Source organism: Branchiostoma lanceolatum, chromosome 4, assembly GCF_035083965.1.
Source record: "Branchiostoma lanceolatum isolate klBraLanc5 chromosome 4, klBraLanc5.hap2, whole genome shotgun sequence".
Taxonomy (NCBI): domain Eukaryota; kingdom Metazoa; phylum Chordata; class Leptocardii; order Amphioxiformes; family Branchiostomatidae; genus Branchiostoma; species Branchiostoma lanceolatum.
In genome coordinates this window covers 3,581,901-3,595,076 of record NC_089725.1, presented here as the reverse complement: position 1 = coordinate 3,595,076, position 13,176 = coordinate 3,581,901, and positions in this window count along the sequence as shown.

The window sequence follows — 13,176 nt, the reverse complement described above, 5'->3', positions numbered from 1 at the left end:
ACTCCTAGCTGTTAAGATTGTCAATAGTGTAAATAATAGTGATTTACTTCTGTTATGTGTATATATGCCTACGGAATGTTACAATAATATTGACTTCTACTTGGACAAATTAGGAAAAATAGAATCGATTATTCAAGAGGCCAATACGGCAAATGTCTGTATTTTGGGCGACCTTAATACCCGCCCCAATGGCATATTTGCTCCCCTATTACAAACCTTCTGCCATGATTGTAACCTCATATTGAGCGACATCGCATTGCTCTCTGAAAAAACATTTACGTATGTAAGCGATGCCCACAGCACAACATCCTGGCTAGATCATTGTCTGTGTACTGACACAATGCATGATAGCACAGAAATGTGAGTATTATACGACTTCGTATCATCCGACCATTTCCCTCTCTGGGTCTCATTTGCCTGGGAGTCGGCACCAGCTGTGTTTACAAACACAGCTGATCCTGGAATTCCTCCACCTAACAGGATTAGGTGGGAACGTGCAACCCCCGACGACCTTGCGCGGTTCAGGACCTGCACCGACTGCCTGTTATCCGCTATAAATCTGCCTTATAATGCACTTTTGTGCCAAAATCCTAATTGTAATAACATTGAACATAGATCTGATCTTGATAAATTCACCTCTGAGATAGTCGCTGCCCTTAAAAGTGCGGCTTCTACCTCTCTTTCCGTCACGGAGCGGCACAACTCCCCATGTGATCCCTGGTTGGAATTCTATTGTTAAAGAATACCATACCGCAGCTCGAGATGCTTGCTTTTTATGGTGCGATAACAATCGACCGAGGTACGGGCCATTTGGAACTTAATGAGAACAACTAGGGCTAAATTTAAGCTTTCTCTAAGAGAGTGCCAACGCTCTGCCACTAAACACAGGGCAGATGCACTGCACAGGGAAACATTAACAATAGCGCCTATGTCACATTTGCTCGCGGCAGCTCACAATAATATATATTTAAATATATATGTGAAATTTCCATCTTAAAGTAAGCTCCCCGGCAGCTTCCGGCCGTAATTTTGCTTTTTGTCGCAAAATCACACGAGGTCGCGAGGTCACATCGGAACTTCATATCTAAATGTATTACAACTCTTCGGACGTGTCTGAGCTTACCTCTCAATGGTACCCCCGTGCGGTTTTCGCCATCATGTTTATGACAAATCTACCTACAATTTGATATAAATTCTAAATGCGTACCACGAAGAGAACTTATTCTACTAATTCCAGTTTGGTGGGAAGTTTGAATGGGCCAAATGGGACGCCATTTTCCGGTCTGTCGCAAAATCGCTAATTTGCATAAAATGGCCGAAATCTATTGTCGGTAGGTCGTTTCCCTGTGCACTGGCCTCTAGTCTACAGAAGGGGGGGGGGGCAGACGGGCTTTTGGTCCGCCTTACGTTCCCAAAATGGTCCCAGGTCCAACCTTCCTTGTAATGTGGATGGTCACAGCGGTGCCGCTAGCATTGTCAATATGTGGAGGCAACACTACAGCTCTCTATTTAACTCTGTCAATGCCAGTACCTGTAAGTCCTACGTAGACGACACTATCAAAGCGGGCGTTAGTTATGACCCTGGTATGTTTACACCTGTATCTGAAATATGTAACATGCTCCCTAATGGGAAGTCCTGTGACGTAGATGGTTTGTCAGCTGAACACCTGAAGAACGCGGGGCCTCGACTGATCACGTTACTCTCCCTGTTATTCTCAGCCATGTTGCTTCACGGCCACATCCCCCCAGTCCTGCTTAATGTTGTTCTTGTCCCGTTAATCAAAAAACAAAATCTAAACCCCTCAATCAAAAACAACTACCGGCCGATTGCTATTTCCAGTCCCCTGTTTAAACTGTTTGAATCTATTCTTCTTGATCGTATGGAGAGCTATTTATCTACTCCGGCGAACCAGTTTGGCTTCAAACAGCATCACGGGACGGATATGTGCATCTTCGCCCTTAAAGAGGTTATCTCTTACTTTAAATGTCGAGGCTCCCCAGTCTTTGTATGTTTCCTTGACGCTTCGAAAGCCTTCGATCGTGTTAACCACTATACATTGTTTAACAAACTGCTCAATAGAGGAGTGCCTGTATATTTAGTACGTATCATCGTATGTTGGTTCCATATGCTGTCCTTCAGAGTGCGCTGGGGGACTACCGTGTCTGATAGCTTCAGCTCCAGCAACGGTGTTCCCCAGGGGAGCATATTGTCTCCAATTTTGTTCAACATATATATGGCTGATCTCAGCGACCAGTTAAACAATGTCAAAGTGGGCTGTTTTATTGGCAATGTTTCCGTAAATCACTTAATGTATGCAGATGATATATGCCTTATCTGTCCTTCAGCGAAAGCCTTACAAAAGTTAATTTGTATATGTGAGGCATTTGGTGCTGATAATGATGTCATATTTTGTGATAAGAAAACCAATTGTATGTATTTTCCATGCCCCCGCCTACGTTTGAATGGTGCGCCACCCTCAGTTGAGTTATACGGAACTCTTCTGGCCTACGTTCCCTCGGCCACATACTTGGGTTTCCAAATTACCCCCAACCTTTCTGACGACGACTCAATTCAGCTCTAGCTATTTAGCACATTTATTTAGTTCAGAAAAGTATTTCAGTCAATTCACGTGTCAACCGCATTTACCTGTGTTAACAATTGGCAGCGCATCCCAACTCATTAAATTACTAGAAAGAATATTAAATCCCTTACTAGTGATTTAATGAGCTAGCATGCCTTTAACTCATTAAATCACTATAACAGAATCTTTAAATCCCTTACTAGTGATTAAATGAGCTAGCATGCCTCCAACTCATTAAATCACTATAACAGAATCTTTAAAACCCTTACTAGTGATTTAATGAGCTAGCATGCCTTTAACTCATTCAATCACTATAACAGAATCTTTAAAACCCTTACTAGTGATTTAATGAGCTAGCATGCCTCTAACTCATTCAATCACTATAACAGAATCTTTAAAACCCTTACTAGTGTTTAAATGAGCTAGCATGCCTCTAACTCATTAAATCACTATAACAGAATCTTTAAAACCCTTACTAGTGATTTAATGAGCTAGCATGCCTCTAACTCATTAAATCACTATAACAGAATCTTTAAAACCCTTACTAGTGATTTAATGAGCTAGCATGCCTCTAACTCATTAAATCACTATAACAGAATCTTTAAAACCCTTACTAGTGATTTAATGAGCTAGCATGCCTCTAACTCATAAAATCACTATAACAGAATCTTTAAAACCCTTACTAGTGATTTAATGAGCTAGCATGCCTCTAACTCATTAAATCACTATAACAGAATCTTTAAAACCCTTACTAGTGATTAAATGAGCTAGCATGCCTCTAACTCATTAAATCACTATAACAGAATCTTTAAAACCCTTACTAGTGATTAAATGAGCTAGCATGCCTCTAACTCATTAAATCACTATAACAGAATCTTTGAAACCGCCTCAAAACGTCCTCTTTCTGTTACTTACCAGTGGAAAAAGAGAGAAACGTGGAAAGAGTGTTACTAAGCTGCACTTGTTCAGATTATGCTTTGACTAGCAGCGATATGGCTCCTTGGTAATAGATAACCGTATCGTTAGTACATTCCCAGACTTACGTGATGGACACGTTTGGGTCTCCTCTCGTGCGTACCAATGGTAACACATGAGGCCCATATGGCAGCTCAGGGCTGTGAGGTGTAATTGAATCTGGTCCGTGGCGACGACGACCGTGTAATACTTTCAGCTGGCCCAGCCGCACAGGGTTTAGCACATTAAATCACTATAAGAGAATTGAAAAATCTCTTACTAGTGATTTTATGAGTTAGAAGCATGCTAGCTCATTAAATCACTAGTAATGGATTTAAATGATTCCTTACTAGTGATTTAATGAGTTAGAGGCATGCTAGCTCACTGAATCACTAGTAAGGGATTTACATGATTCCTTACTAGTGATTTAATAAGTTAGAGGCATGCTAGCTCATTAAATCACTAGTAAGGGATTTAAATGATTCCTTACTAGTGATTTTATGAGTAAGAGGCATGCTAGCTCATTAAATCACTAGTAAGGGATTTAATTATTCCTTTACTAGTGATTTTATGAGTTAGAGGCATGCTAGCTCATTGAATCACTAGAAAGGGATTTAAATAACCTCTTACTAGTGATTTTATGAGTTAGAGGCATGCTAGCTCATTGAATCACTAGTAATGGATTTGAATGATTCCTTACTAGTGATTTTATGAGTTAGAGGCATGCTAGCTCATTAAATCACTAGTAAGGGATTTAAATAACCTCTTACTAGTGATTTTATGAGTTAGAGGCATGCTAGCTCATTAAATCACTAGTAAGGGATTTAATTATTCCTTTACTAGTGATTTTATGAGTTAGAGGCATGCTAGCTCATTGAATCACTAGAAAGGGTTTTGAATAATCTCTTACTAGTGATTTTATGAGTTAGAGGCATGCTAGCTCATTTAATCACTAGTAAGAGATTTAAATGATTCCTTACTAGTGATTTTATGAGTTAGAGGCATGCTAGCTCATTAAATCACTAGTAAGGGATTTAGATAATCTCTTACTATTGATTTTATGAGTTAGAGGCATGCTATCTCATTAAATCACTAGTAAGGGATTTAAAAATTTATTACTAGTGATTACTGAGAGTTACTCTTACAAAAAATCACTAGCACAACTTTCTTACTTACTTCGTGTTATGGCATGTTTTACTAATACTAACTAAATAAATGTGTTAAATAATCAAGTCTACTCAATTCGAAAAATAACTAGACAGCTCTACGCTAAAGCAAATTCTCTCTCACGCAAATTCTACCTATGCTCAGCAGAGGTGAAGCGCATCCTTTTTATATCACAGTGTTCTGCCATGTACTGCGCACAACTTTGGACAAAACACAGTGCCGGTGCAATGCAGAGACTCCGGGTGGCTTACCATGACGCTTTTAAGATGTTAATGTCTCAGCCTAGGAGTACTAGTAACTCTTTACTCTTCTCGAGCTGTCGAGTTGATACTTTCGGCGCCAGGCGGCGTAAGTTGGCCCACTCATTTGTGACGTGTCTCCTTGCGTCTAGCAACGGTATAATCCAACGGCTATTGAATTCTGAGATTTTTTCACTTAGCGGGCATTGGTCCTACTATTGTCGACTAGTCCTACCGCCATCTCGTTTCTACACTACTTGATGCAATATTTTTGTCGTTGTTGTTATATGTAGATGTTTGTGTATTGTCTCTGTTGTTCCTTTTTTAATATGGGCCCTGGGCCTGAGTCAAAGAATAAATGAATGAATGAATAAATGATCGTCTTCACCAAAATAACAGAAGTTGTCCAAAGTATGACCTTAAAAAGGTTATGCAAACATATGTAATCCATTATGCATATTAGGTCCTTATTAGCATAATTTGATTCAACGATGTTCACATTCACATAACTTCCAAATGCCACAAGTATGAAATTGCCATCATTTACCTGTACGGAATTCTAGTAGTTTCTCATTAATTATGCAAATTAGGCCTACAATTGCATATTTTCTATCTATCAAACTTCCTCTCTTCCTCAGTTACAAATGTCACATATTTGAATAGTCATATCATGGTACACAGCGTTTTTTTAAATTGTCTCATTAATTATGCAAATTAGAATCTGATTTGCATAATTATCGTCCAATCATACAAAGTATCACATAAGCTATCTACATACCAAAAATCATGCACATCCATCAAGCCCATCTTGAGTTATAGTATTTTCTCATTTATTATGCAAATGAGGTCCTCATTTGCATAGTTGATATCTATTGATATTTCTCTCTTCCTCAGTCACATGTTTGAGAGTCCTATCATGGAATTTGGCGGCTGTATAAACTTTCCTCGTTAATTATGCAAATTGCATGCTGATTTGCATAATAAGTATCTAATCATGTACATCATCACTCAAGTTATCTACTTACCAAAAATTATGACCATCCATCAAGCCCTTCTTGAGTTATTCCCTTTCAAAGTCTGAAGCAAAACCTAATCCTGCAGTTCCAAAAAAGCCGCTAGGGGGCCAAAACCTATACCACTTACTCTCTGTCCAAAGACCTATCTACCACTCAAAAATCAGTTCATAGCATGTCCAGACCACGAGATATCAAAACAGGAAGTTCTGCTGCAGTACCGTAAGAAGACGCTAGGGGACCCAAAATCTAATCATTTCCATGTCTCATCAAGACCAACCCACCTACCAAATATCAAAACATTCCATCTAAGCCTTCTTGAGTTATGCTGTTTGTTACACACACACACAAACACATTAACACACAAACGCTACCCTCTGCATAACCTTCTCGGCGAAGGTAAAGAGCTGCTAGGGGGCCCAAACCTATAGCACTTACTCTCTGTCCAATGTGCTATCTACCACTCAAAAATCAGTTCATAGCATGTCCAGACCACGAGATATCAAAACAGGAAGTTCTGCTGCAGTACCATAACAAGCCGCTAGGGGACCCAAAATCTATTCACTTCTAGGTCTCATCAAGACCTACCCACCTACCAAATATCAAGACAATCCATCCGAGCCTTCTTGAGTTATGCTGGTCAATTACAAACACACACACACACACACACACACACACACAAACACACACACACACATACAAACGCTACCCTCTGCATAACCTTCTCGGCAAAGGTAATGAGCAAACTCGTGCGAAATAAAGTTTGGTCAAAGTTGATAGGACACAAACTTTCGCTCATATGGACCGTTTTAGACACAGGGGTTACTATATATCTTGCATAAGGCCACAACAAGTAAATTTTATGGATGACATCAGCGCGCGCATTGATTTTCTCCTGATTTCGAAATAAAAAACAAGACTTTACCCTTTGGCAATGGTCAACATATCATAGGACAATATATCGCAAACGTCCGTCAGTTCTATCCCCAAAACGTCCTTAATGCCGTAAAAAGGCATTTTCACATGTAGGAATTGTGAAAAAGCCGTGCAAATATGTTGTACAATCATATGCAAGCTGTAGTAAGATTGCTCCTTGTCACCAACTTAAGGGAAGCTTCGAAGACACAGTGAAGCCCCGATACCAAGCTTGTAAATGGAATCAGCCTGTTATTGCTGTGTCATTCTCATCAACAACGTCTAATTCGATGAGTAATTTTTTTAATGAAGTGAATCTAACTACTACTAGTAACAAAGTTGTCTAGCTGTCTTTCTGTTGAAGACGGAATAAAAAGACTGGGTTTTCGGAGGTACGGTAATTCAGCCAGACAGTCAGGACAGCAATATCGGAGAGAACTTGTTTTCAGTTGAGACGAAGTGAGCTGAGCCAGCATCATATAGTCACAGTCAGTCTGCCTCAGGAGACTCTCGTTCCCAGTGTAGAGGAAGCCTTGTCTCTGCGTCCTTTTTCTCTATTACTGACGTGCTATACAAACCGAATCGATAATGATCTTAATGTTGACACCAGTGTTGTAGGAATCTATTTACTGTTTTATTAAATTCATGAATAAAAGACTTGTTGGTTGTGATACCATCTTGTATCGCTTCCATTCTTCTTACATGCTTTATTCTATTCAAGTTTGAAAATGTGGGCATCATGGGGTTTTTTGCCCGCCTTGTTTTTTTTTCACCAGCGCGCACTAAATTTGGAGTCTGCAAAGGATGTCATGATGTCATTCATAAAGTTTACTTGCTGGGGCCTAATGTTGTTTTATGATATCCATCCTTATAGCCTGACTTAATCGCGCTATAGCTCCTAGCGGCCGGCCCAACTACAACTGCCCCCGGGAGGGGTTCATTAACCTCCGCCAGCGAGAGCTTGTGTAAACACAGGCTATCCATCCTTACAACGAAGTGATAATTGTTTATTAAAATAGCGGTACTTTGCATGAACTATATCCAATAACGTTATTTGCATCCCAAGTTAACTCAGCTACAGACAATACACATGTACTGAAGTAGATATCAAGATGTGCGAACGTACGTTTGTAGCTCCTATCATTCTGCACATGGAAACATATTTTCATCGCTTGTTATGTATACCAAAGTGCTGATTTTTCTCTTAAGAAATAATATTAGGAGTGATCAAATTTAATGACGTCATCCCTATGATCCAAAAAGTTCATTCTTTCAGCTCTTTGTTCGCTAATGAGAAAACAATGGAAAGTCAAAGTGCCAATTTAGCCAAGCCTTACTATGTGGTGTTGACATTCAAATTGCAAAATGGAACTAGAAAGGCAATATTTGGGAGGGCAAATACAACATATTTCACCCATTTCTCTCCCCACATCCACAAAAAAGTGACTTTTTCATAATCACCCAAGTCCAGAATTGAACTTTAACAAATGTTTCCCACATACAATAATGGACTCTTCCATCGGCGAATGGACCAACAAGTATCGTGCAAATTTCAGAATGTAAACAACTAATCAATTATCGTCCAATTTATTCAAAACGTAACGGGGGTTGCCCTAACTCATGACGCGCCCTAACATGTGACGGATTTTTTAGTTATCTTTTTATGCATAAGCACGCCGTGTTTGTGTCCACTGACTATGCTCATAAAGAAGGTAAATAAACCAAGTTCTTGCACATAATTGTTATTTGCATTCAAAACATATCTGGACATATATCTATTTCTTGTTTTGTCGAGAATAGTATTTTGACAATAATGATGGCAACGCTGAGTAGAGGGTCACTGCGTAGCTAGACGGCCCGGCACCTAAATATACGACCTGTGCCAAGCAGATACACAACTATCATACACATAAGAAATATAACTTCATAAAACACAAAAAAATTGGGTCTTTAAGTGTTTGTTGAGAAGAAAACCGACCAAAGAAAACAACGTAAACATCGCCGCCGTCTGGCAACGTTGTTTTCCCGCCATTTTTTTTGGCCGCGATGGTGGCGGACGGTGATTCAACGCACAGCTTTGTAATGCTCTAACATGTGATTGGTACCGTCTATGAAAAGGAAACTGAATATAGAGATGGCGAAGATATTTCCCAATAAGTGGACGGAGTATTGTTGATGTAAGCGGTGTCGTTTTTCGTAATGATTTTGTAAGTCGGGTCGCATGCCAGACGTACGTCGGGCCGCGCTCACAGTGCGTAGTAGCCTATTTCCCGTGAAAACATGAGCTGGGATGCGCTGGATATAGCCCTTCTCACATGACGTGAGAAGTGCACACAGTCAAAATTTTCCGGTCAAAAGAAAGCTAGAATATAGCAGACTTCAAGCCTTATTTACATTTCCCAAACTTCATCACCAACTTCCGAAGAGAGCAAAATTACCAAAGCGTAATAAGTTAGGCACACTATCTGGCGTAGCACTAAATCAGAAGGTACATTCGTGAAAACGTCTCACAGCGTTTGCCGCTTCTAACGCGGAGCGTGAAGGGCCCATGAACAGTATGAATACATTTCTTGTCCAAGTATGTTCTTTAGATGAATGTGTTCAAAACTCATTCATTAAAACATGACCATTCTCGAGTGAGTTCGAGCGCGTAAAAAAACGTCACGTGTTTGGGCGACTCCCGTTATTTATCTTAAAACCGCGCGGACAGAGTCAAATGTTCAACCCATGGGAAACAAGAGCTTTTAAAAAAAGCTGGCGTTTCGGCTACGTTTATAAGTGTGAATTGTCTTTTCCCTTTACTTGAAGTAAAATCTGCCAGAGGAAGTCACTCAAGGGCTGTTCAGTCTATAAGAAAAATTGTCATTTTGGGAAATGAGTACTGTTTTAATAGAGAAAGGCAGATTGGGGAAAGCAATTTTGAAGTTACGTCACTTAACTTAAGTGCTTTTGAAAAAGCTGGTCTTGGCCTACAACTTGTGCTTATTTGTAAAATGTATAATAGGCTCATTATAAAAGCTATCAATGTAATTATGTACATGGCACGCAATAAAACATAAAATTTGAAAAAGCACCATTGAATCATCAGCACTATGGTAATTAAGTGAAATAGAAGTTCATAACAGCTAAGGTTCTATCTAAAATGACTACCAAATGTCAAACAAATCAACAGCTACCTCATCCGTATTATTCTGGTTTCCGCATTTACAACATTTCTTCCTTATTTTCCTGGGTAATTTTGCTAAAATTCATGAAAATTCCCATAGTTTTGTGCCGAGGGGCGCCACTTTCCACGTCCGTGTTGTCTGAATGAAGTCGATACTGAACAATGGAGCATTTGCTACTGTAACAAAGAATCGCTGTTTTGCAAACAACATCAAGAGCCTCTGTTTACATCGGGGATAGAAGTTTAGTGGCGAGTCTTGCAAGAATCATCTTACCGCGCATAGGAGCCGCTGCACGGTATTTTCCATTACAATGAACAGAAAAATTCGAATGCCGGGTTTGGAATCTATGAAGTCCTGTTCATAAGACAAAGGCCTTGTATATATTAAATGAATATTTAAAAATAACAAATATAAAATATTTCTTTATTTATTAATGAAAAAAATGATATTCATAAATATGATATTGATAGATTAATATAATATCAATATATATTTTTGATATTCAATATCTAAAAAGAAAAAAAAATTCATGCACGGACACGAACCCGGATCTTCTGGGTCAGAAGTGCTTCGCGTTGCCAGATCGGCCAAGCTGCGGTACGTCTTTACATCCTCTGGACGTAATGCTATAACCTCACTATATGGTATCATTTATGCCGATTTTTGGTCGTTTTCTTGACGAAATCATTTTTTTTCTTCTGCAATCTTGTGGAATAGATGTAATATGGTCATTTTTCAGGATATCAAAGTCCGAAACCACAATGCAATGATATTTCCGAACAGTTGTAGCAGTTACATGCGGTCGCCGTCCTGTGTCACATGCAAATCTAGCGTGCCTGCCTTTTCGTGCTCTCTTGCCATATAAGGCAACGGCTATACAAGGATTTGAGAACGTATTGCCATATAAGGTCTTATTGTGTGCGACACAGTGTTGAACCAAGCTTCCCTGGTCCTTGCTTGAAGGTAAAAGCCAGGACAAAGCGTTTCGCCGAAACGCAAAAATATCAGCTCTTCTAAAAAGAAAAATTCATGGTCTCACTCTGTACGTTTTTCTCTGCCTGTTTAACGCCGTGCGAGCATGTATTTGTACTGAGGTCTATGATGAAGAATTGTGATAGGGTTACTTGCAGAACAGAGATAAAAACGAATATTAACGCATATCCAAAGTAGTCTACCGACAAATCATAATAAAGTCACAATGTTTGCCCCACCGCTTGCTTGACACGATAGAAAATAATTTTCTCCAGTGAATTTTACCGACATGAGCGGCACGTGGCCTTTGCATGATAAACGCATGGCAATGATGTTTTCCGTGCAAAATATACCGTCGGTGCGGGGGTCGCTAGTCCAGAAAATTTTGCATTACGCGGCGGACAGTTCTTCGGAACCAACTCAAGCTGTGCAAAAGTTTTACAAATTTCTGCCGGACATACTGCAAATTTCTGATGCGTATTTTGTACTGTAACACTAATACATACCATTGATGCCACAATTACAAAAGTTTTGCTAACAAAAAGATAAACAACCACTTGTAGGGAGATGAGCCTTTGTGTACTCTTGGTGTACTCTTATCGAAAACAAGTAAACAAGCCATTGCTATATATATATACAGATAGGAATACAGAGCATTACATTTATGATAGAAGCACCGCAAGAAAAGTGTTTTTTAATGCAGGCGTAAATTTTGAATATTCTCATTGATCATTACTTAAAATTGTTTTAACCATACACATCCTGCCCTGCACAAGTAATAGAGCTCCTAATTGGGTTGACTATTTCAACCAATCAGCTGGATACCGGCAAGGCCCACGGGTATGACCACATCGATAACCATTTTCTCAAAATCATCACGCCTTTCATTGCTGATAAAATATCTTTCGTTTTTAATCTTTCACTCTGTCATGGCATATTTCCTGATATTTGGAAATACGCAAACGTTATACCCATTTTTAAAAAAGGTGACCCACAAGACAAATCCAACTACCGTCCCATATCACTTCTCCCCACCCTGTCCAAGGTACTCGAAAAAATAGTTTACAAACACCTATACAATCACTTGATCTGTAATAATCTTTTATATCGTCTTCAGTCAGGTTTCATTAAAGGAGACTCCACAGTCTGCCAGCTGGTGTACTTCACACACACCATACTAAAATCTTTAGAGTCAGGTAAAGACGTTCGAGCAGTATTTCTTGATTTTTCGCGCGCTTTCGACAGGGTGTGGCATTCAGGACTTATCTTTAAGCTACAAAGAAATGGTATAGAAGGACCACTCATTAATTGGATTGACAGTTATCTAAGAAACAGGTCACAGCGTGTAGTCATTGACGGCCAGTCTTCTGCCTGGGACATGACCAACGCTGGTGTTCCACAGGGGTCAACATTAGGCCCATTATTCTTTCTCGTTTATATAAATGACATTGTAAATGACCTTATTTCCCTCCCATTCCTATTTGCCGACGACAGCTCCCTTCTTCAAATTGTAGACAACCCTTTTGATTCTGCTGCCTGTTTAAACGCCGACCTGTCCATAATTCATGCTTGGGCCACCCAGTGGCTCATGGAGCTAAATCCAAAAAAATCAGAAGAAATGTGCTTTTCAGCCAAAAGAGATCCCCTTGTTCACCCACCCCTCTTTCTTAACAACAGTGTGATAAAGTCAGTCGATATCCATAAACATATTGGAGTTATACTGAGCTCCAACATGTCCTGGAATTCCCACACTAATTACATTATAACCAAGGTATCCAAAAGTATTGATCTCTTTAGCGGCCTAAACTTCAAACTGCCTCGTCATATCCTCGAATCTTTATATAAATCATATATACGCCCCTGTCTTGAGTACGGCGACGTCATTTGGCACGGTACAACAGCCGAGCAAATTGAACGCATACAATATCACTGTGCCCTTGTTGTAACAGGCGCCATCAAGGGGTCTTCTTACTTGGCAACTAGGAACGAACTTGGTTGGGAAACACTGTCAGACAGAAGACACCTTCATAGATTATGTTTGTTCCATAAAATTGTAAATGGTCAAACCCGAAACTACCTGTCTCAACTAGCACCCACACCTATCCTCTCATCATGTTCATACGAATTGCGTAATAGGATGAACTTAAAACCTCTAAATTATTCAACA